Genomic DNA, 24,971 nt, shown 5'->3' on the forward strand with positions numbered 1-24,971 from the left:
GGAAAAATATAGCTTCCTGCAGACAAACATAACGCTAAGGATCCACGCTGGGATGTGACATTGTCAGCATAAACAGCAATTAGACGGTGCGGACGCTGAACTGTGCCCCCGCCCTGGTGTGACCCCCCCGTCAGGATGGAGGCCTAATTATTGACAGCTCCGCTTCGTCCCCTTCAACAGACCCCACGCGCGGGAACTCTGCAAGCCCAGAGTCATTTCTGACCGTGTCTCGTTAAAAGTGGGAGGGGAAGAGGCGGGATACCGTGAACGGGGCAGTCGATTTGCATATTATAATTACATCAATATGAAAGATGCATTTGCATGGAAATGTATCAATGAGACACTTAAACCTTGGTAACTTCGGTAATTACGTCCTCTTCCCGACACAAGGTAGGGAAGTTATTGAATAAACATGCGCCTAATTAATTGCCAGCCTGTTGTTTTCCATTTGAATACTCCACTCTCATAATTAAGAAACCCATAATTGACAATATTAATCACTCCAATGCAAGAAAGCGGAAAGAAGTGATTTGGATGCCAAAAAGTTTACCTGCACAATTGTATTCAGGCTGCTATGAACGTACAGGAAACTGGATGTAGTGCAGTAAACCATCGTGGGTACCAGATTTGCAGTCCCACTATGTCGCGGTTTTCCTTTATAAAGTTAATAACTATTTTGGTCCAACTCTTTATCACAGTTTTAAAAAGTCAAGATTTCATTGACCTTTTAATGAGCTTTTTTGTTTTTTTAGAGGACCCACTGCAATGTGATTGGCTGCTTGCAATAAGTAAAGAGTCGCCTATTTGAAGTTAATGACAAGAAGCCAGCCACTTCTTTAACACCCTCTTTCTCAGCTGAGCAGAAAAGGGGAGGTTTAGAGCAGTTACATACACCCAATGCGAAAGAGGTAGGGAGGGAAACGAGAGATATTTAGCCAATGTGCTAATTCCAGCATGGATGATTTTTTTTTGGTCATGTTGATTAATGTGCATTTGTACTCAAAAAACAAAAGAAAAAGCAACAAGATGGTGCCAGCAGGTACTAGTTAGCCCTTAAGTACAAGGGTTTATTTACCCAAATATGAAAAAAAAAGAAAAATTGAGCTGTAAATTTAATACTGTGACCGCAATATTTATGCTCACGGTCATCATTCCGTCAGATTATGATATAAAAAATAAAATAAAAAAAAGATTATGATATTGGCTCAAGACGAATTTAAATTGATCAGCGGCAGATATACGTTTTTACTTCTTTCTGTCCCCTTTCATTTATTTTATTTTAAAGATTGAAATAAATGTTTTATTTGAATTGGCATGGAAATATTGGGTGTAATTCCACTGTCAACCGCTAGGCGTCGGCACGCTATTTAGTTTGAGATGGTGCAAATTTGAAAGAAGAATGAAAACAGGAAGTATTTTAGCACAGCCTAGTTTTTGTTGAAAATGATTGAACGTCATTCTCTGCAATCCTGCTTTTTATGCTTACAAAAAGCAACGGCTACAGGTGGATTTATTGTGTGTCTTTGGGCATGTTTATCGATGTGTATTGTGTGATGATAAGTTAGTTTTGAAAAAAATGGGAGTTGTTGAGTATTTAAATTAGTGCTGTCAAACTTAAAGCGTTAACTGATTAATTAATCACAAAAAAATGATCGCATTATTAATTTTGACCATAGCGTGACAGCGGATGGCTACATTTAAGGTAGCACAGGTCGTGTTTTAGCAATAAACATAATTACATGCATTAAATTAAAGCATTTAATCACATTTGGAATACTTGTTCATGTCAAAATATGGGGGTATTTTCCCCCCATTTTGAATTATGCAAGTAATTAACTGATTAGAAAAAGAGGAGTATGAGCATGTGCAGTGGATCAAAAAATGTTGAAGACGTCCTCATAACATTAAATGTCAAAAGGATGAACACATAACCAGTGCTCTTCAAATTTGGCGGGGGATAAAAAAGCCTTTTTTTATTAAGCGATTAATCATGATTAATCAAAATTCTAAAATGTGATTCATCGGATTAAAAAATTTAATTGTTTGACGGCTCTAATTTAAATATGATATTTCTATACCACTCGTTGACAGATTTGGTCAGGAGCAAAACCTGATTCACTACTCGCCCAGTCAGCTGGGTTCGTCTTGAGCTCACCCCACGACCCTAATGAGGTCAACAACGATAGACAAATGGAAGGATGGATATTCCATACGCATGCATGACCGCAATAGTCTAAAAACAAATCATGGAGCGAGCACAGCTCAAAATATGCAAATGTCAGGTAAATGAATTAGAATGATCGCATCTCATTTTACGCAGTGAGATCATTCGAGTAAGTCATCTGTCTCCTCAGTCATTTCTGAATATTCCTCTCTGCGTAGTCTTCCTACGTAATCAAGCTTGAATAATGTCGATTTGCATGCTAATGAGCTCGCTCTGGCATGTGAACCCGATTTAAAGGAGTCTCATAGCAACAGGCGCAGATTCCGATTCCGCTCACACGGCCCCCGCGAGTCGTCAGGCCGCTACAAGGCGAAATGGATGATTAGATATGCCGTTGTTCCAGACGGCCCGCGTCACATTTGTGCGCAAATTGCCTTCCCGGCCCAGCCAAAACAACCATTTTATGAATTAGCATTCTTTTCCCATCATGACATTTTGATGTCGAGTCGCGCACTGTGGACTTGTTTACCATTAAAGAGCATTTTTCATTTAAAGGTTGCGCAATTAACATTAACAGAGACCGTTATTTACTGAGAAAGGTTAACTAATGCAAACTACCTCGATATAATCTAAACACATGTACGCTATCAACACTTGATATACGATGTTCTGGTTTCAATACTCTACCAGAATTCACCCACAGTAAATTAATGGGAATAGGAAAAATGTGTGCCAGTGTCAAACAGGTTGTAATAGAAATTGCAATATTGACTACATTGTGAAATTCAGTACAACGCTAATTGTTAAAAAATAATTGTGTTTAGATTGAGACCATCTAACCAATAAAACAAAACTAGGTTTGCAGTTGTATTACAATAACTGGAATGAAGAAGAATTTGTGAAAATGTGTGACTTGAGAAGAACAAATGGCTATAGAAACATATTACTGATTGAAAAAAATGTGTAAAAAAAAAAGTTCAATAAAACATTTTTACAGTCGGAATATATGTGGGAATTGTCAAGAATAAATGCAAAATATTACTTATTACTTAAATGCTGCCTTTTAAGTGTAAAAAATATTTACAGTGGATTTTGCAGGGTATCGGGTGCCAGTCTGTGAGTAGAGACAATCTATGTATCATAGACGCTTACTGAAATGCATTGGGGAAAATAATAAATATTAAAGTAATAATACATTAACATTCAAAATGCATTATTTCTCATGAAAATTAGGGTGGGGGGAAATATTTGAACAAAAAATAATGAAAAACAAATTGAAAAAACAATAATGAGATATATGAACATTTAACAAGGGTTTTACATTTTTAGGAATTTTGAAAGCTGGGAATTTTGTTACAATGGGAATGTAAGGAATTAATTCAAAGATCTTTCTTTGAAAGAAAGAAACAAGTTGAATCCGATTTTTTTTCATAGTAATTATCAGGAATGTATGCACATGTATGGAAAATGCATTAAAGCCATCAATGATGTTGTCCTTCCACGTGCAAGGAAGCCAATGTGAGTTGATAGGGGCTTGATGTTGTAAGGTACGCCATCTCGCGGTGGGGGTCTCATATCTCAATTGATTATTATTATTATTTTTTTATATAAATAATTTTTACCCCCAAAAATAAAACGGCCAGGAAGCTGCTCGTACCCGAAGAGGCCTAACTGTACTTCCAAATTGTCTACTCAAGAATGGACAAGTGTCTTCACATATATATCGCCTTAATTGCATTGTACTTGGCAGCCAAGTTCCATTTCCTGTTGTGTGGTTATCAAGGACGATGCGACTTCTGTGCAATTTTAGAAGCCCGTTTTCCCCAAATATTTTTTTGGATCACCCCAAAAATCATACAACCTTGAGCTTCCTCTGGACATGCGCGGTATTCCAACGCAGTGTCCTTTTAATAGACCCTGACATTCCATTCCTGCAACGTGCACAATGCAGCTGAGTCTCACTGACACCTTCAGAGAAATTGCTGAAGAATTGCATACTCTTAAAAGCAGGTGGGTGTGGGGCAGCGCTAAGAAAAAAAGAAAAAGAAAAAAAAAAAGAGCGATAACAGCAGGAGCCGCTAACAAGGACACAGAGGCACACTGAATGACACGCGGCTTAGCTCAGTTCTCATCTCTATTTCTGGACTGAGTTATTCTGAAGAGCAGCACGAGGAAATGCAGATTTTTCCCAATCGGGATGCAATGTGTTTGTCATTTCGGCCTGTTTTGTTGCCGTTTGCTTTTCTTTCGAGCTGGCTCAATGCTTCACTTTGCCCACCGTGGCCTCACACAGCCTCAAGCAGCGCCTTACTTTTTCATGAAATAAACACACATAATCCAGAACCTCAAGGAAAACAACGTTGAATTCATAGCGGCTGGATTTAATGACAAAGCAATGAGGTATTTAAATATGTTCAAATATACTCGCAAATACATTCAAAACGTAATTGTAGGATAAATGCTACAAACGTAGCACGGTTTCCCCATAACGCCAGGAACAAGTCAATACCCCGTTGCATTCTGGGAAAAATAATCTGAACCTAAATCAGAACTGCAGATTTAATAATAAATCATAAATGTTTCGAGTAAACAAGGGAAGTCAAACCCCCCACTCCCAATTTTTAGGGGGGCAATGTTCTATGCATCACCACTACTCTAAATACAGTATTCTGGTTAATATTGCGTTAGTGGAATATGAGTTAAGAAGCAAAATCCAGCTGTTTTTAACCAATGATGCTCAGGGCTCAGGCAACAACCAATCACAGCTCACCTGTTTTCTGAAGCTGCGCTGTGATTGGTTGTTGCCTGAGCATCATTGATGTAATTTTCAGTCGACGGCAAGTGGCAAAATGGCCGCCTCCTGAGATGGAAAAACGGCTGGATTTTGTTTCATAACTCATATTCCAAAAATGTAGTATTAATAAGAACGTCATGTTTAGACTAGTGAGGTCACATATTATTGTCAAGATTTGCTTAAGGTTGACTTCCACTTAAATTTTCCAACGTTTTTTTCACATAGTAATACCCTGTGGCATTATGGGAAAATATGCTATGTTTGTAGCATTTCGAACGTATTTGCCGTAAAGTTAAGCCACTTTTGCACCCAAGTATCATTTCTGAGCATTTTTAGAATTCAAACGGCCTATCCTCCAAGTACTTCCGCATCATCTTTCTCCGAGGGTTTGGGTGCCGCTTGCACTTAGCACTCACGCTAATGCTAATGCGTCATGAGGTGTCCTGGCTGGTCTGTCTGATTTTTTTTATATATATTTTTCTAGTAACACTAATAGACCGCACAATTGCCACGATAACAAAATAAATAATCACCTCCTCCTTGTTCTACATTTGTTGTTTTGAAGTTCAGCCATTACCAATTGTTTCTGCCTGCACCTACTCACACACACACACACACAAAGGCCTGCATTCTGCTACGAAACAGGCACCAAATTAACTCCACACTGGGGATACAATGTATTTCCATTAGGGACCACGCTGTTCAAATCTGGCTTCTCGTGCATCATTTTATTTCCCGCGTCAAACAAAGTAAATATCCAATGTTCTCGTTTTGCCTGCGTTCGACTCCAAACACTCGAGCGGCGCGGCCAGTGGGGATGCGCGTGCACGTAGCGTGAATCTATTCTTACGATAAAAAAAAAGCTCTTAATTGATACATGGAAGGCTGCATGAGGAAAATAATGAGCTGACACACTTTGATATTATTTTGTATCCAGACGGCTTTCTCGCGGCAGGGTGTCGTTGCTTGCAAGCCGAGCTTTCTAGAGGTATACTTTTAATATTTACAATGCATGAGGTAAACGGCACAGCCGGCTTCCGATACCTGTCAGGACAGAGCAAAAATGCTTGGATAAGGGTGAGTGCCTTGACTCGTTACTAGGGGTGTGAATTGCCTAGTAGCTTGCGATTCGATCTGTATCACGATTCACAGGTTACGATTTCGATTTGATGCCGATTAATTCCGATACAAATCTATAAGTCAATTATCGCGATTTTTTTTAAAACTCTAATTTAGAAAATACTAAACAGTAAACTTGTACATGTGCACTGTAAGATTTGTATGGAAAATCTATTTCAGGCTTATAGTTGTGGTCCACCGTATTTAACAAAGGTTGCAATCTGTTTCATGTTTAAACAGCATTGAAATCAATTTTTAAGGCTTAATGTTCCAATAATCTAACATCCTTCCATGCTTAAAATGTGAACCCTAATTCTAAATAAGACATTTTGTTGAATATTTCCATCAAAAATTGAGCTTTAAAAATCGATTCGGCTGCATATTGAATCGATGCGAGAATTGTACGCCGTAATATCGCGATATATTGCCAAATCAATTTTTTTTAAAGACCCCTAGTCGTTACTACTATCAACCAAGATAGCATTTAGCATTAGCGATTGAAACAAATTGTTTTTTGTTTTTTTTAGGATTGTAAACCATGGTTTACTTATTCTGACGGCTAAAATATTAAAACAAAAAACGTTTTAAAATGTTATATTTAAAACTGATATTAACTTAGTTTTACACTTGAATGTAAAAACTGTGGTGTAAAAATTGCTGGTTAGCTCTTCTTTTTTTTTTTACATGTGAAATTTAGGTTAACCTAGTTTTACACTTCAAAGACAGAATTTTTATTATTATTATTATTATTTTGTATGGTTTTTACATGATAAAGAATGTTCATATATTTTTACACTTAAATGATACCTCAGAATGTTACAAATTATGTTTCATATTTTTTTATGGTTTGCATTTTTTTACCACAAGTTAAAAGCATTAAATATTTTATAATGTTTACATTTAAGTCAGAAATATTCTTACACTTGAATGAGAATTTTTTTTTAAATTGGGTTGATATATATTTTTTTTTACATTTGAAAATACAGTAAAGAATAATAGTTAGATCTTAGTAAACTTAAAAAAAGAAAAAAAATTGTTTTATCTAGACATTGGTTAACTTTTGTTTTGTTTCTTAAAAAAAATAATAGTAATAATATATATTTTTTTATTGTTTGAACTACAGTGCGGTCCCTTTTATGATTGGGATTGTTCAAATGTTAACTTAAACAATAAAATAAAGTTGAAATGTTTATTTATTTGTTGTTGTTGTTACCAACCTTGTAATTTTATTATTCTACAAGAATTGCCACTCGTCTTTGCGACGATTAGCTGCTAAATGTGCTTGCAGGGTTGTGTCTATTTGCATGGTAACGTGTCATGTTCAATGAAGCGGAAGGAGATGCTAATGAGCTATTTGTGCTGTACATACAAATGACGCGTGCGTGCAAAAGTCTGACGGTGTGAAAACAATCAAATATGGAGAAGGAGGCCTTTTTTACATTGACGCCTTTGACAAAGTGCTCAGTCGACACCCTGGCATATTTAGCTCGGGTGAACCAAATAAGGCTGACTTTAACAAGTAATGGCTTAACATCAGAACACGATTGTCCATTTTGACCTCTTTAGTGAAATTCATTGATACATGAAGCTTTTGCCGTGTCATTCACGTAGAAGCATTATTTTTGCCAGGCATGGGAGGGAAAAACAAATCTGTGATTGTAATCTAAAAAAATATATGTTGCATCGTTATGAAGTAAAGAGTAATTGTTTCATCCTTGTTTTGTGCTCAAGGGCTCTTTTCCACTTTTTAATTAAGTCAGATGAATAAATAATTGATTTATGGTTTTTTTTGGTTCTGATATAGGACTCGCTGTCAGTATCATTTTCCATACAAGTAGTGATGAGGCACATTGTTTATTTTAGGGCTGCAGTTAAATAAATTATTTTAATAATTGATTAACCAGTCAATTATTTTGTCGGTTAGTGATTGATTTAACAAATAAGCTTTTGTATGCTTTCTGTCATTTAGGACTATTTATGCAGTTACTATGTTCCTTATGATGGCGATGTGATAATGTGGTCAGTTGCGATGTATCTATATTAGTCACTCTTATTATTAAATACATTTGTGATCAAGTTTTCCTAAAGTATGACAAAATAATACATTGTTTTCTCTAGAGATCCCCCTTTCTTTGTTCTACCTTTCATAAAATATTAGAAATAAGGAATAATTGCTAACTTTCTTAGGCCGAAGGGCTCCTCGATGCTTAAACTGCTTTTCATGGAGCCATTTTTTTTTTTTTGATCAACGGCAACCCCTCCTTCTTTGCTTCTATAGTTAACATTTCATAAAGTAGGGATAAGGAAAATGTGGTTATTTTTTGTTATGCTCAAGGGATCCCACTATGTGTCGTTAATGTGTCATGAAGTAGTAAGAACAAAATATTTGTTTTTGTTGTTTTTGTTGTTTTGCTCAAGGGATCCCCACGCTGTGCAATTTTTCATAAAGTAGAAATAAGGATGTTCCAGGGCACCCCCTACAGTTACAAAGAATAACTACTCTCTAGTATGGCACATGGACAGAGGTAAAAATAAAAATAAAAATGCATTTGCTAAGTAAAAACAACATGCTAAAGACATGCTAAATGCTAACAAAACGTGTTTGTGTACATCATTACTGTGACAACAATCACAGCCCACAATGCTAGCATAGAAGCTAATGCAACAAGAGGTGTCCTGGCTGGTCCCCAATAGACCAGGTGATCAGGATTCACCATGTGAAATGACAGAAATGCGTCGTTTGAAGGCCCAATTGCCACGTATTGTTGCTTAAAACAACAATATGTGACAATTTAACCGACTCACACATGAGCCTGTTGATTCGATGGAGGATGACGCAGAGCGAGTTCATTGTGAAGTTACCATTGTGCTTGCGGCTGGCCTACGAATTAATTAGAACACGAGCCAGTTGACGGAAACGACACATCCAATTCCCTCGGAGCGCCATTTTGTTGCTCGCTTGGAAAGCAGCGTCATTTGATGGCTCATTTTTGTTTTTTTTATACGTCAACTTTCTTTGATGGACAAATTAGTGAGATCATACAGGATAAATGCTGCACAATTATCCTTCCAACTAAGCACTTGCCACACATGATAAGTTATCAGTTACGACCACAAAGCTTTGCCTTATGAAAGTCTCCTTAGCTTAACTCTTTACTGCCAGACGTTTTCAGAAAAGGGATGCTGTGAGTGCCAGCCGATTTAAGCATTTTGACTGATCTTTCAAGGTCCACAGAAAATTTTCTGTTTTGACTATGGAAACACACATACTACCAAATGAAAGATTGAACTCTCATCTTTCATCAGAAAAAATAGTTTGTTTCTACCTTATTTCGTTCTTCAGTAATCAACAATAGAAAATGGTTAGTTTCACCCAAATGCGCTTGTTTTGGACAAAATACGGAGAAATCAAGCTTTTAGTGAAACGATGTAATTTCATGCACTCTATTTGCTTGATACTTTCAGCACAGCTGGCCAAGGCTTTCCTCCACCCGTTTCCAAAAAAAACCCAAAAAAACATAGTGAACGTCTTTTAACGTCTTTGGCGCCCCTCTGTAGGTTTTTACTAAACGTTATTTAACGTTTTTGGCAGTAAAAGAGATAATACTAACAACTGATGCCTACGGTTAGCATCAATAGCTGAGGCAACACACAGACAATAACAATACTCACAGGTGTATATTCACTGAAAGTAGTAGTAGTAGAAGTGCTATTCTTCTTTGTATATGTATGCATGACTATAGTATACTGCCTCCCAGCGGCCAAAGCGGGCAGCCCATAAGGAGCAGCACAATTTATTGGTTGCTGCATTAAAATCATGAAATAAAAAACATTTCATTTTTATTAAAAAAAATATATATATGGGGGAGGGGCTTGGCTGGAATGCATTCACGGGGAAAACTAATTTGAGATACGAGTTATGATTTACGATAAGCTTGGTCACAGAATGGCAAACTCGTATCTCAAGGCACAACTGTAATCAGTTAAAAAATGATTTGTTAAAAAATTGTGAGCGGTAGAACAATTAAAGACGGTCACTCTAAAGACATATTGGTCAAAATAGCCCAAATTGGGTCAACAATTTGTGTCAAATGAGAGTAACTCCAATTGCAACACAAAATTGGGTTGATTTGTACAAAATCCCCGAAAATTGGGTTGTATTGAGGTTTATTCATTTGACCCAACTTTTTGTTTTAAATAAGTAAATAAGTAACATCAAATTTCAGTCAGTCCAGTGGTGTGCCGTGATATTTTTCTAATGTAAAGTATGTACCTTGGCACAATAACATTTGGGAAACACTGCTCAAATAAACACACAGAGGAATCTCAGAACTGTGAGGCAGACGTGATGACCACTAGGACACCATACTGTGCCTTTTATTTTTATTTTTTTAATCTGTCAAATGTTCTCATCCTCTTTAAGATCAACAAGTGAAGCCAGCTGACGTTCAAATTCCCACTTATGAACAATTTAAATTCTTCAATTAAAGCTAAACTCCACACCAGAGGGCTTGAGCCGAGAATCAAACCCAGAGCCGCCGATCTGTGAAGCAGACGCGTGACCCACTAGGACACCGTGCTGCCCCAATTTATTTACCATTTGTTCAAATGACTTTTCAATTAACTGCCAATCTGGACGCTCCTTGCGCACAAATGGCGGTAAAACAACCAATTGAAGCAGTTTTACATTGAAATACTTAAATGACAAATTCTCAATTGAGAAGCCAGCCTGGGCAATTTGACCTCATTTATTTATCTATTTCGGCTTGCACCAGGTGTGTGATCCGTCCGCTCATTACAAACGGGGAAATGAAGGCTTCGCCGGCCAATTAGCGGACACCATAACAAAGTCTATGAATAATAGATAAGCTTGATTAGTTTCAGGTATTCCCACTGATCAAATCTAGCCACAAAACATCAAAAATGAACGAGACGATGAGGAGCGGGGGTTGCGCTATTTTTCCATTTTCTCCGCCCGGCGCCATTACGCCACTTTAAGAGCAGCGGCTTCCATTAATGCTTCATCCAAGGAAGCTCATTGCGCTGCCAGGGGCGTTTTACGGCATCCCGGCCTCACGCCTCCTCTTCGCCATCCTGGTGAGCCAAATTGCATTACAGTAACAGATTGGTGGCCGGTGTGATCCCGGGCCAGGTCTCATCCAGATGCACAGCAGCACAGAGGTGGTCCGGGACCAGCAACAGAACAGCCAGCTTAATGGCCCCAATGATTTGTGATGAAAGACGTGTGAAGTGTTACCTCAGCGCAGGAAGTTTATAAATAGCCGCCGGAATCCATCTTAGATTTGCATTCAGCATAGGAGGCAACCATTGCGACTCCCGAGGCATCCGTTTTTTTCTGCGTCTCTTGGACGGCTTATGTCTGTTCCATTTTGTTGCTCCCTGAGGTACAATGACCATCAATTATTTTTAGATTCTGATCCTAATTTGAAATCCTAAAACAGACTTGAAGCCTTATCTTTATTAATTGTGGCTTGAATGCTTAATTTGAAACCCTAACCCAAGCTTCAAAATCTATTGTGAACTTTATTTTAATTCCTAAATGAGGCTTGCAACTCCTTTGGAACCGTAATCCAGACTTGAATTCCAATTTTGAAACCCTAATCCAGACTTCAAACCTTATTTTGAAATCCTTATTTTACACACCAATCAAGGCTTGGAAATCTAATTAGAAAATTTAACCTTGGTTTTAAAACCATAACGTCAGATCTACATCAAGGTTTGAATCCTTGATTACAAACCCTAAACCTAGTTCACAACACTGTGTTGAAACCCTAACCTAGATTTGAAACCTCCATTTGAAATTCTACCTTTTGTTTGAAACCTTAACCCAAACTCAATTTGAGGCCCTACTTTCAAACTTAACCCCTGTCTAGAAACTCAAATTTGAAACCCATACCCAAGCTTGGGAACCTACTTTGAAACTCTAACCCTGTCTTGAAACCCCAACCCAAGCTTTAAACTGTAATTTGAAACTCTAATTTCTCGTCAAAGCCCTAATTTGAAACTCTAACCCTGTTCTGAAACCCAAAATTTAAACCCTTACGCTAGTGTGAAATACCTAACAAGGCTTTAAATGTAAATTTGAAACCCTAATCCTAGTTGGAAACACTAACCCAGGTTTGAAACTTTGAAATTCTGAGTTGGAGACCTGAGATATGAAACACTCAACGCTGAATCTTGTTTGAAACCATAATTGGAACCCTTTAACCAGGCTTGAGGCCTTTGCTTGAATCCCTAACCCTGTCTCGAACCCAAATGTGAAACCCTGACACTTGTTTGAAATCCTCAACTCAATTTTAAAACCCCAATCCTCGTTTGAAACCATTACCTAGGCTTGAACCCCAAATTGAAAACCCTAATCCTAGTTTCAAACCCTAACCCAGGTTTGAAACAGTTGGAGCCCTAATTTAAAATCCCCAATCCATACAGAATTCCATTCAAGATTAAGGCCCAACTTTTAAAACCTAACCCTGTCTCAAAACCTTAGTGAATCAAGCTTTGCAACCAACCTTGCTGCTGATTTTTTTTGCTCTGATGAGTTTGGTATAGAAGAACCTCACCATCCAGCCAGCATTGGGATGAACGCACCAATATTGAGACCACCGAGAGAATCCATAAAAAATCTTCTTAAAAAAAATAAAAACTCTTCCAGGAAGTTGGTCTTATTTTCAAAAGCAGCTCTGAAGTGTGCGTCTCATAAGTGAAAGCAAATGCACTTGTTATTGACTAAACTTCAAGCTTGACACCCACATGAGAGGCTCTTTATGCTTTATGTTTTCATTGCTCTGGGAGGCTTGTTTATACTCAAAGAAAAAAAAAAAGCCCTGATTATGCTATTTTGGGATATTAATGTAAATGGATCTTTATGTTAGCGGTAAGTAACGAGCACGTGCACGCGTTTGTGTGCGCAAAGCTGGAACCATTTGATGTAGCAAGACAAACATATTGCCCCAAGGGGGGTGGGGGGGGTTGAAATAATTCGAGCTGTATACATGCCTAATCCCCCCCCCCCTACCCCCCTTCAAAAAGAGTATGATGTATTAAAGAATCAATAGAGTGTGAGCTGGCCTGTGTCAAGATGAATGTCTTGAAGTGACTCGGTCCTCCAATGAGATCAGATTTGACAGCGCGAGCAGCATGAGCTCCACTGCCTCGGAGCTGCCTGCCCGTACCACACAATTACGGCTGACTTACGCTTGTATGCAGGTGCTTTTGATTTCCCCCAATATTTGCACTACAGTGCAAGCGCCAAAAAGGAAACGTGTGGCGCTGCTACACTTTCTAGAAGCTTCTAATCTGAAAGCATTTGAACATTCGTGACTATCATCAAGGGACGTTCCCCACTGTGGGATACAAAGAAATAACACAACAGTAAACCCTGACCCAAGATTGAACCAATATTTTACATAGAGACAAATGCTAACCCACTCGCTAGCTACCTTCTTAGAAAATGTTGGGAATGAAATTAGTATACTCTTAACCCAGATATATTGATAACCTGGTAACCAATTTCTTGGTAGCTTTAGCTCATCAATATGATCATTTTTTGTCCTCCTTGTTGGATCAAAATGTTGATCCAAATCCTTAAAAAATGCACTGGGTATAAATAACCCAGCATTGGCTCTCTCCCTTTTGGATCCAATTTGGGTTACTTTTTGACTCAACACTTGCTGTACTTCATTAAAACCCTTACCTTTTCTTCAGTGAAGTCTACATTTTGATACCTTAAGCAAGGCTTGAAATCCCAATTGGGAATGCTAACCCAGGCTTAGAATCCTACTTTCAGACCCTTACCCTGGATTGAAACTCTACTTTGAATCCTGAACCCAGGCTTGAAGCCCTAACTTGAAATCCTACCCCTTGCTTGCAAGCCTAATTACAAATCCTAACCCTGTCTTGAAACCCTAGTTTGAAAATATACCCTCTGGCTTGAGACCATACTTAAAAGCCCACCCTTGGCTTGAGACCCTAATTTGAAACACCAACACTGAATTAAAACTCTTATTTAAAACCCTAGCTCAGGCTTGGAACTCTAACCTTAGTTGAAAACCCTACTTTGCAACTATGCCCCAAGATTGAAATCCTAATGTTAAAATCTTGGGCTCGAACCCTACCTTGAAACCCCAACCCTATCTTGGAACCATACTTTGAACCCCTATTGATTTGATTTCAAATGTAACTTGAAACCTTAACAGTAGTCTGAAACTCTAACTTCAACCCCTAACACTGTCTTAAAACCCCAATTTGAAACCCCAACATAGGCTTGAAACACTCATTTGAAAATCGAACCTAGTCTTGAAACCCTAACTATAGTCTGAAGCCCTAACATTAAACCCCACCACCCCACTTGCAACCCAAATTTGTAACCCTAACAACCTAGGCTTGAGACCCTACTTTGAAACCCTACCCATGGCTTCAAGATGAATTTCAAAATCTCAAACAGGCTGGAGACACTACATTGGAACCCCAACATTGGCTTCCAACCCCACTTTGAAATCCTATTGTTGGATTAAAACCCTAGTTTGAAACCCCAATCAAAACCCTAACTGTAGTCTGAAACCTTAACCCTGACACGAAACCCTACTTGGAATCCTTGAATTAAAACCCCAAATGACTTTCATCCCTAATTTGAAACCCTAGCCAGGCCTTGAAAGCCAAACTAGAAACCTTAACTCCTGTTTGCAGGGCTTCCTGTACTGTACTCGGCCATTCCAAACGGATACAGTATATGAAATGCAATTCGACAGTCTAAAAAGTGAAAGGCAAAGCTCATTTCTCAGGCGGCTCCAGAGATGCTACAGTATCTTACCATGGCGTCGAGTGCTGTTAACCTGGAGGGTAGCCGCTCGCCTTCAACGCTTGATATTCCAGGACACACGGGCTTCCCGGCCGCAAAGAAAGATTACCTTGACAAGACAAGCGGCCCGCGGAACACAAAGCAGGAAGAAGGCAGGCTTATAGGAACAGTGGCACCGGCAGAATGTTGAATACAGAAGGCTAATAACTTGACCCCTTTTCCCTTCCTTGCCGTGTGCCGCCATCCCGGAAACTTGGCTTCACTATCTACTTAAAGCGCCCTTTCTCGGCTGCGGGCTACCATCATGTTGTGCGCGTAGCCGTGAACTAGAGGGGGGTTGTGTGTTGTTGCGCCTCATGCCTCCTCAGACTTGACAACCTGGATTAAGTTACTCTTGACAGAGCAGCAGGCCAAAGATGCCCAAAGAATTTTAACAAAAGAAAAATATAGGGCGGGAACTGCTATCACAACACAAACTGCCTTAGGGTGTTATGTTAGGGTGACCAGACGTCCCATTTTTGAGCCTTGAAGCCCACATCTCATCGGATTTCACCAACCTCATTATTTTGTCCCGATATTACGCAGGTTTAACATATTTAACTGTTAAATTACTTTCTATTTATTTCTAAATTCACATTTGCATTAAACATTGGCCAGAACTGGTACTACTTCCTGTTGAACTGTCAACCAAGATAGCATTTAGCATTAGCACCCAGCCAGCCATTAGCTGTTAGCCACTAACGCCAGCGATGGAAAAGGCTGTTGCGCGTCTGCCATTAGCTAGCGAGAAAAGAGGATCTGAGTTCGACCCATGTGTTACTTGGTGTTGCTGAATATTTACCAACAATATTTGGGTTTGTCACTATTTAAGGTAAACAGGAAGGGCTGATAGATGTCACATTCCGGCGATTTCCAACACGTCATGATGTAAATATGGCGACTCCGCAAGTAGATGTTTTGAAAGTAATTTTTAGAATAAATACTAGAGACAGGCCGATTAATCAACCAATGTAAAATCAACCAGATTGGCCAGATTTGTGTTTTTTTTTTTCATTTTAGTTTTGTCCATTAACAAATAATCATCCCCAAATTTTCCTCCAATCTAAATTTAAATAAATACTGTAGGGATAAGTGTTGTAAAACGGTCAAATTATCTGCTTTAAAGCAACACTAAGGAACTTTCGGTTTACGTTGTTTATGGCGACACCGTATGGACATAAGTGATAATGTTATGTCTGAAGGAAGACCTCATTTTCCATGAGGACAAGCATATTGCGTAATTTTTTTTACGCCAGCCTGGCCAATGTTGATCCTTGACTGTCCTTTTACCCAGGTAGCTTCCCTTTTTCTTTTTTGCCTCCTTAGTTTTGCAGCTTTTGCCAGGAAAGCAGTAAAGATTCAACTTTCAAATTGACGTCCATCTTTGTAATGAATTGGGAAAGGAGGAAGTGACGTATGCCTTTAAGCATTCAGCACATTTGTATTTTTTTGTGTGGCAGTGTTCCTACCATCATAGTTTTAAGTCGATGTTTCATCAGAAGAGTTATGAAAATATTTTATTAAGGTTGAACAGTTCCTAAGTGCTACTTGAATTCATATTTTTATTGCAATTAGCATAAAGGCGTTGAAAAATAACTATTTTATTCATTGTATATTTGGCCAATTAATCAGTTATCGGAATTTTATTCTGCAAAAAATTTGCCAGAAAAATATATATTCATATCTGTCAAACTCAAATAAATCCTTTGTAGATTTAAGTAAGCAGCATCTTGGGTTGAGTTGCGCTTTACGGAATTTAATGTTTAGCTACTGTGGTAAATTTAGGGCAGTGTTTCCAAACCATTATTGTACCAACCGCACCCATTTTACACGCGAAAAATCTTCCAGCAAACCACCTAAGAAAAACGTCACACAAAGTGAAAATCCTGAAAAAATGATGAGCTTGTCTCTTTTACTCACACTTTGACTGACTGTGTGAAATCTGAGCTTGTTTAATTGAACACAATACTCGCAGGAAGCCATGACTTATTCGGTAGTATCAAAGGCAAAAATGGAAGAAAAAAAAATCTAATCAAATCCTTTTCTTTTTGCTTATGCATGACGAGTGAAGCTCCTTGTTGGAAGAACACTGACGGCAAAAGCCATAATGTCCAACTCAGCAACACTAGCGGGCTAATTAGCCGGGTCCAGCCATTCCCTTTGAACCGGCGCAGTGCAAGCGGGAGCCATCTGAGTTCTTTGTTCCTATCACTGAGCAATTTCCTCTCGGCTGCAGCCAGCACGGAGGTTACGACCGCAGCGGGTCAGAGGTAGGCCGACCAGCCGTCGCCCACAGGGTTATTACTATTTTTGCTCCCAAAAAGTGATCCTCCCGTTGCTTGTGTGACAATCGCATGACGACGAAAAAAAAAAACAGCAGACAGATATTGAGGGGGGCTACAGGTAGCCACTGCACTTCAGATGTGCGCAATTATTCACGGCCGACTGCTCTCTGAAGACACAGCACAGATCATTAACTTCATCCTCTCGTGCGCCAGCGTTTAATGAACACTCGCGTGCTATATGATGTAAAGCCCCAGCGTTAGCTATGGCTGCGCTTTATGGCCCATTTCAACTTCAGCGACTCGACCAGACACCATCCTCAACCCACATGGATCACATATTTCATATTAGTAGCAAGTAGCGTGGTATCTGCAGGTTCAAGGAAGTCAAATTGAAGACTTTGTTAACTCATTCACTCCCAGCCATTTTCACAGAAGCAACCCGCTTCGCTCCTGGCTGTTTTACTGGATTTTGACTGATATTGCAAGATCCACAGTACATTCTGTTCTATTGCTATTAAAACATGGAACCGACCAAAAGAAAGATTAAAGTCTCTTCTTTCATCAGGAAAGAAAAGTATAGTTGTATCTGTTTCCGTTTTGCATCAATTAGCATTAGAATATAGGTAAGTATCATTATTATTCACAAACTTGTTGAAAACACTGGCAAAAAGAGCTTGCAACATGGCTCTGGCTGATCTCTTATACTCTGCTGCCACCTGCTGGCCGTTTTTTGTAATAACTATCATTGCTTTAAGCAACCAAAGACTTCTGTATGCCCTAGCTTTAAAAAACAAAACAAAAAACAACAACATATAAATATGTTTTTTGGGAGTGAAGGACAAAGTAATAAAAAACGTATTTACATGTTTTTGGGTTTAAATGAGTTAAGGCCATTTGGATGAAGGTAACACCTCCCAGTTTTTTTTTTTGGTACAGTTAGGGGACCCTATTTTTATGCCCAGCTCAAGTCTAACGCAGTGCAGTGGTATTTCCGTAAACGGGCGTTTGTGCCATTGTGGGAGTGAATACAGCGGACTTCTCAGGCAATTGAAGCGGCTCCTCTAAATCTGTTCAAGCGCAGGAGAGGCCTCAGTAGTTCTTAACCTGGGTTTGATAGAACCCCAAGGGTTCGGTGAGTCAGTCTCAAGGGTACGACGGACGTCAAGCCACACAACCGACTCAAATGATTCATGATGATACACCCCGCTTGGCCATCATTGGCTGTAGGCGATCATGCTACATTGCTTGGCCTATCTGTGCTTCAGGAATTTGGTGCGCTCAGCAGTCAATTGATGACTGTTGTGATGGCACGTTCCATTTACACCAAGTATGTCGAGCAAAATTAAGAAAGGGGTTGGACGATAATGTGCAATATGAATTCACATGTATAACGGAACATATGGTGTTCCACAGGGTTCAGTTTTGGGGCCTCTGCTGTTTTCATTCAACGTCCTAACTGCATGATTTGCGATGCCAAGTTGAGCAATTCTAGTCCAGCACAACTAGCTATCTAGCAAAACTAAAGGAATACTTTCTGGATTCAAGGTGGAGAACCAGATTCGATGAAAAGGCTACTCTCCCTGTTCATTTTGTTCACCAGTAAACCCTATACCTATGTCTTGGATTTGAGGAAAAACATAAATAATCTATTTTACAATAAAGAATGCATAGGAAACTGGTGGGGTTCAGTACCAGAAACAGAAACGCTCCACCAATTTGTAGAAAGGTTCCCAGAAGAGCGGAAGTTAGTTGTTCTGCCTTTTTGTTCTAACCACGTCCCAAAACTTTGGATGAAAGAGACTACACACTAAAGCTTGCATGACCAAGCAGGGTAAAGATAAAAAAATTGAAAGAAATCCTGACCTAATTCTGCTCTGCACCTGCACTTTCATGGCCTTCCCTATAATGAATGGCCATCTCTGATGTGCATATGCTGCAGCTAGAATGTGCTGATGCACCACTGCTAACGCAACACTTTCCACTAAAGGTTGAAGGAGGCAGCTGCTGCGAGTCGTCACAATTAACTCACCGCAAGTCAAGCTCTGGTCTCCATTGCGGGAATCACATCAGTATCCCGATCAGCTGCACGTCCAATCCCCACTAGGGGGCACTGGTGGCTGGTTTCAACAGGAACGCACCACCTAAGGATAGGAGAAAAGCTTAGCGTTAAGCGGAGAAAACACGCACCTGATCAAAGAGCTTATCGTCGGATGTCTCTATAAGATTAACCGGAGGAATTGTCCTGCAGTATTTGAAAAGATTTTCCCACATTGATCGGCTCAGAAAAAGGGTCGCGGCTTGATAGTCGTAAATGTTAAACCTGTTCATCGTTTATGATGACAAATCCTTACGTGGTCAACAACAGGGTTCAGTCGAGCACTCGGTGATTGTAACATGAAATGGAACAAACGCCAATTAGGAAGCGACTAAATTTGAAACGATTAATCCATCAGTTCTTAGCTAACGCAGTAGTAATGTCAAGACTAGTGCAAGTATATGTACGAAAAACCCATTTAGGCCATAAATATAAACAATAAAATGGAAGTTAAACACATCGTGACCTTGGAACATTGCATATCAATATTGTTGTAAAACAATTATCTTGGGTGTGTACTGTGTCCCTTTACTACAGCAATAGCCACAAAAAAACAAAACCTCAATCCCAACCGATTGCAAACATTAAAAAAAAAAAAAATAACAGTATGTTGACCTTGACCCTGGTGGTCCCTACAGCAAAATGTTGGCGTGTTTTTTGACTTTCCATTTGCCAAACATGTCAAAACTGCTGTCAGCGCTTTTCTTTTTTCAAATCCTTGGAAAGGTCAATCCCTGACTTTAAAAGAGTGATTCATGCTTTTGCCTCAGCAAGACGATTGCCAGAGTTGCCTTTAGTCACGTATTAGTCAGTCTCCGCTCTCTCTGGTCTGCAGCTGGTCCAAAATGTTGCTGTACAACTTCCAACCTTGCAAACGGGAACACATCAACACTTGCTACACTGAAGTTTTACGTTTGAACGTTTTTCAAGGTTTAAGGTAGAACGTGGTGTTCTCTGCAGTGACTGGCATTTATTACAATGCCAGTGTAATAGCGTATGAGTTTTATTTTGAAAGTCATACAGTTGAGAAAGTATGAAAAGCCCTCATGCTCCTCCACTTTTGTTGCACGTTAGCACGTCGCATCTATTTTTATTCAGTTCAGGCCCAAAGCTTGAGCTTTCATTCTTCTAATTCAGCAAATGCTCGTTTTGACATAGTTTAAAGCGCATCAAATATTCCAAGCACATGCACTTCCAAGCAAATGGAATTGTTCACTCATTCTTTACCTAGGAATTTTTATAAATAATATAATTTTTATATAGTGGACATTTTTCAATATTTTTGTGTTATCTGTTGCTCTTGCACTCAATATATTGTTTTTACTTGACTGTATTTAAACAATATATTATACAAAGGTCTTCATGTTCAACTGTGTTGTGATGTAATGCTTTTATACTAAAGTTATTTTCATGCCGCAACTCTAAAAATCAAACAATATCCCAGAAATTGAAACAGAAAATCCATTTTCTGTATCAGCACAATTTAGTAAAATTTCCTGTATGATGACAAAAGTGATTTTGAACACAGCCCGTGTCATTTAGAGGTAAAATCTGGGGGGATAAACATCTCAGTCGCACCCGCCACCAGTGTGACCGATTCACATTTTCACCATGACAGGATGCACAAAAATCAATGAAGAACCTATTCTGTGAATCACAAAGGTTGGCTGTCATTTCCTTTTGAAGGTGCCCTTGTTTTTCTGGGATTCATCGCATTTCCAGGTTGGCCTGAACAAACTCCCTCTAGGGAATTTACACAACTGCCACTAAATTTATGAACCGAGTATACTAGACAGGACGAGCGATGCAAAATTGTGAAGGGTCCAAGTTTTCATCACAAAGTGTGGATGGACTGTGATGGTAAAGTTTCAGGATTTGCCATGAAACTAAAACCCACCAAACACGGCTCTAATAATGTATGTATCCTTGCAAAAATATACGTACAGGCATTTCAGGTGACTCCTCCAAAAACAGTCTTAATAACAGCCAACTGAGACTTGGGGAAATATTAGCTGTCATTTGTCACCAGTGGGTCCAATTAACACAAAATCTGTAATGTAAACATGATAAAACAAACTTGATTGATGATCTCAATGAAGTATAGTAGGTAGGGATACAGTTTTTGATATGTGTGGGTTCAGAACGAGTCTAGGACGGTTTGATTTGAAAGTGGAACAATTCAATTCAATTCGACACAGTGGAATTATGATTCGATTTAATATGGTACGGCTCAGTTTGAGCGGGTATGATGCAATGACTTTTTTGTTGTCATTTTACATACATTTGAATGATACATGCACATTTAAATGAGCTTGCGAGTAGCCTACTGTAAATGTATTCACTTCCTTCAAAGGGATATCTCTCCAATAAAAGACATTTTTATACGTATCCCGGTATAATTCAAAGTGGAACGATTCAATTCGGTTTGATTCAATGCACTCACATATTTTTTTTGCCAAATTGGTTTGAAGATGCCGGGTATACAATACAAATCATCCTGATATGCATTTTTTGAGGTTGTCACTGCGCCACCTAGTGGTGACAGGAAATAGCCATCAATGACAGGTGTTTTCCAGAAGGGGAATATTAAATCTCTTTTATAGCCACACAAGATATATTCGACAGATGGATGACACAAAATGTGTATTTTATTTCAATCTGTGCAGGACTTAGGTCAACGTCTGTTGAAAGTAAACTTGAATGGATGAGATCATTTACCGAAAAAAAGCCATCTTTAAGTGGGATGGCTTTCACATTCATATAGTCCTAGACAGTATTTCTGGGCGAGACGGGCAACATTCCTCAACACACAAGGGATGCAGTCATACAGTCATAATCTCATTGAATGAGCTTGCTCTTTCTTCCACTTGGCAGCTTTGGCTGTGATATGAATGTTGATCTGATTACAAAACAACGGGAAGGAAGCGAAAGCAGCGGGAGAGACAACAGGAAAAAAAAAAACTGCTTTAGGGATACCGAGACTACGAATGTGCATCTTGTCATTAATATTTCACTGCATCATCGTAGCTAAAGGAGAACAAAGCGGAAAAGGAGGGGGCGGTAAGAGAGGATGTGATGAAAAATGCATCGTATTTTGACACGGCGTTGGAAAGAATCCGAGCAAAACAAAAGAAGGCCAGATGAAAATGGCACAACGGGTCGTCTCTAATTTACGTATTCCCTGCTGAAAAGCGGGAAGAGAAGGAACCTGCCAAGGTCACCAAAGTATACTTTAACACTCCACGCAATGTCACACAATCCATGGGAGATTAGCATATGCCTCACACAGAGCCGTCATGCAAATACACGATTCCTCCAGCTAGCTTGACTATATATCAATTTGTATTCAGAGACGTTGACCTAAGTCCTGCACAGTATGTCCCCTTCTGCTATTCATCCAGTCAATGAAGAATTTAAGACGCGTGGTTTTGCTTCTTTTGATGTGATATTTTGTATTTTTTTTTAAAAGTCATTGCCGTCCTCTTCACTTCACCGTCTGAGTCGGTTGCTAGTATGTCAAGGAATACATTTGGGGGAGGAAGTAAAAGTGTAGGCGCCATAAATGTCCCACTTATTTCACAGTCTGACATGGTGCCTCGACCTCTATACAGTGTGTGGCTGTGGACTCCTCCTTAAGCCACCTGCGCCACAAAGTAGCCACAGAAAGCTAGAAAGAGCTCATAGACTTATATATATATATATATATATATATATATATATATATATATATATATATATATATATATATATATATATATATATATATACACGAGAAGTCCTTCACCCATCCACAATTTATGAACAAGTGATTTCTTACTATCTCTCCATTTCCAAGAGGGAAATTGTCACCTGGCCCAATTTGATAAGTCTGACATCAGCTCAGGACAAGTCGGTCACTTAATCTCCAACATGGCTAGCATCCGCTGTATTAGACATTAGAGGCTACCCTTCCTTTCTCTCCTCTTATTTACCCCTTCACTTGCTCACATTTTTCCTACAGGCAAGGATGTGATGCGAATAAGGTATAAAAATAGGCTCTGTGCCACAAAACTTTGGACTGAACGGTGAGTCACTGTCTAGCACTCGCTTCCTATTTGAGTAGTGTTGTGTTCATCCTGCATGATGTATTTATGATGTTTTCAAGCCCCGTTCAATTAAACAAAAAAAACGAAGGTTTGGTTATTTTTGATGAGAAAGATCACAGTCAGTTACCTAATTAGCTGCTCACCATATGGTAGCACCTGTTTGACTATTCAGTAAAGCAATTGCCTAATTAGGCAATTAGTCATGTGGCAGAAACTCAATGTGTTGAGGCACTTGGACATTAAGGGTTTCACAGCTTTCTGGATGCACAAATAGATTGATTTCTTTTCGTTTTTTTAATAATCACTTTTTACACAATCGTTTGAGTAGGAACATTGGTTTTAGTTGTTTTTCCGCCAAACTGCACAGAGATGCACAGGCGGAACAGAACATACAAGACAATGGCACCAAGCACTGAATTGACCTTATATACTCCGTAGTTGGCGTCTCGCAATGTTTGTTCGACCGTCCGTTTATCGTTATCTTTAAATGTTTTGTTTGACCGTAACAATCGACTCTCTCTTTTCAAACACTGACTACGGTTAGACCTCGACTATTTGAAAGGTATTAATCCTGGGTCATAAAATGAGAATGGGAGCCTCTAAATGTGAGGCCAGTGGTTCTTGGTTGGAATACATCTGTGGCTTGTGGCGGTGGGGATGAACACCAGCCTCAGGAGTAAGAAGGTTTATCGGATCGGTGCGGTCACTACGCCTCACCTGTCGTAGTAATGATATTTACCTGTTGATCTACAATCCCATCATCACAAGCTTTGGATAGTGACTGGAAGGACAAGATAGAGAATGTGAAGTAAGCATTCTCTTTTGGGTATCTATTATCCTTAAGGAAAAGGGTGAAAAGCTCATCTGGCAGATTCCTCTGCATCAAGAGGATCCAGTAGAGTTGCTGTCTATTTCAGATGCTTCCAAGATGCCCCTGTGGTGAGGTGTTCCAGACATGTCCAGCTGGGAGGAGGCCCCAGGGCAAGCCTAGGACACGCCGAGGAGACGATGTTTCACAGCAGGCACGGGAACGCCTCGATCTCACACCGACAGAACTACTGATAGGGAAGTCTGGGAATCTCTGCTTAGAACCCAGATGAGGTGATGGATGGCCATGACATTTGGATTGGATTGTCATATGTTCTGGTCTTCCTCTGGATGAATAAATACTACACTTGAAGATGGCATTTCTTAAACATACCCGTCTACGAAAGTTTCCGCACAAGGCCCATACATATTTAAAGTGACTCTTACGTTGCAAAGTAAATTCAGATCCATCCGTCTCGTTTGTCCAGCTGCTCAGTCATCCATTCCTCGGCCAATCCATCCATGAATCCATTCTTTACCTCTGCCTGTGGGCTGTCACTGAAGCAGACTCCAAAAGGTAACTCAGACGTCCTTCAACCCCCAAGGGACCAAAACAAGCTTTGGAGAGTCAATCAATTATGGATTTGACTGAAAGCATGCATATTGGAGGAAGTCACCTTTCTTTGCGCTTCATTTCCCAGATATTGACACTTGTAGCAGTAATCTTTGCGCTTATCCTCGAGTAGAAAATGTTAGGCCACAGTG

The 24,971-nt window shown here is 39.4% G+C and overlaps 1 protein-coding gene across 2 annotated transcripts in view; it reads right to left on the reverse strand.

Moving 5' to 3' along the window:
• The window catches only part of lrfn1 (leucine rich repeat and fibronectin type III domain containing 1), a 167,551-nt gene that overhangs the window by 16,934 nt on the left and 125,646 nt on the right, over positions 1-24,971 (reverse strand). For both annotated transcript variants that reach the window (XM_086081140.1, XM_086081139.1), the window contains exon 3: positions 19,249-19,360. The gene's annotated coding sequence lies outside the window, so the exon portion shown is untranslated. The remainder of the gene's footprint in view (positions 1-19,248; positions 19,361-24,971) is intronic.

This window comes from Leptonotus elevatus, chromosome 7 (genome assembly GCF_054856555.1).
Source record: "Leptonotus elevatus isolate MCC_2025b chromosome 7, RoL_Lele_1.0, whole genome shotgun sequence".
Classification (NCBI taxonomy): domain Eukaryota; kingdom Metazoa; phylum Chordata; class Actinopteri; order Syngnathiformes; family Syngnathidae; genus Leptonotus; species Leptonotus elevatus.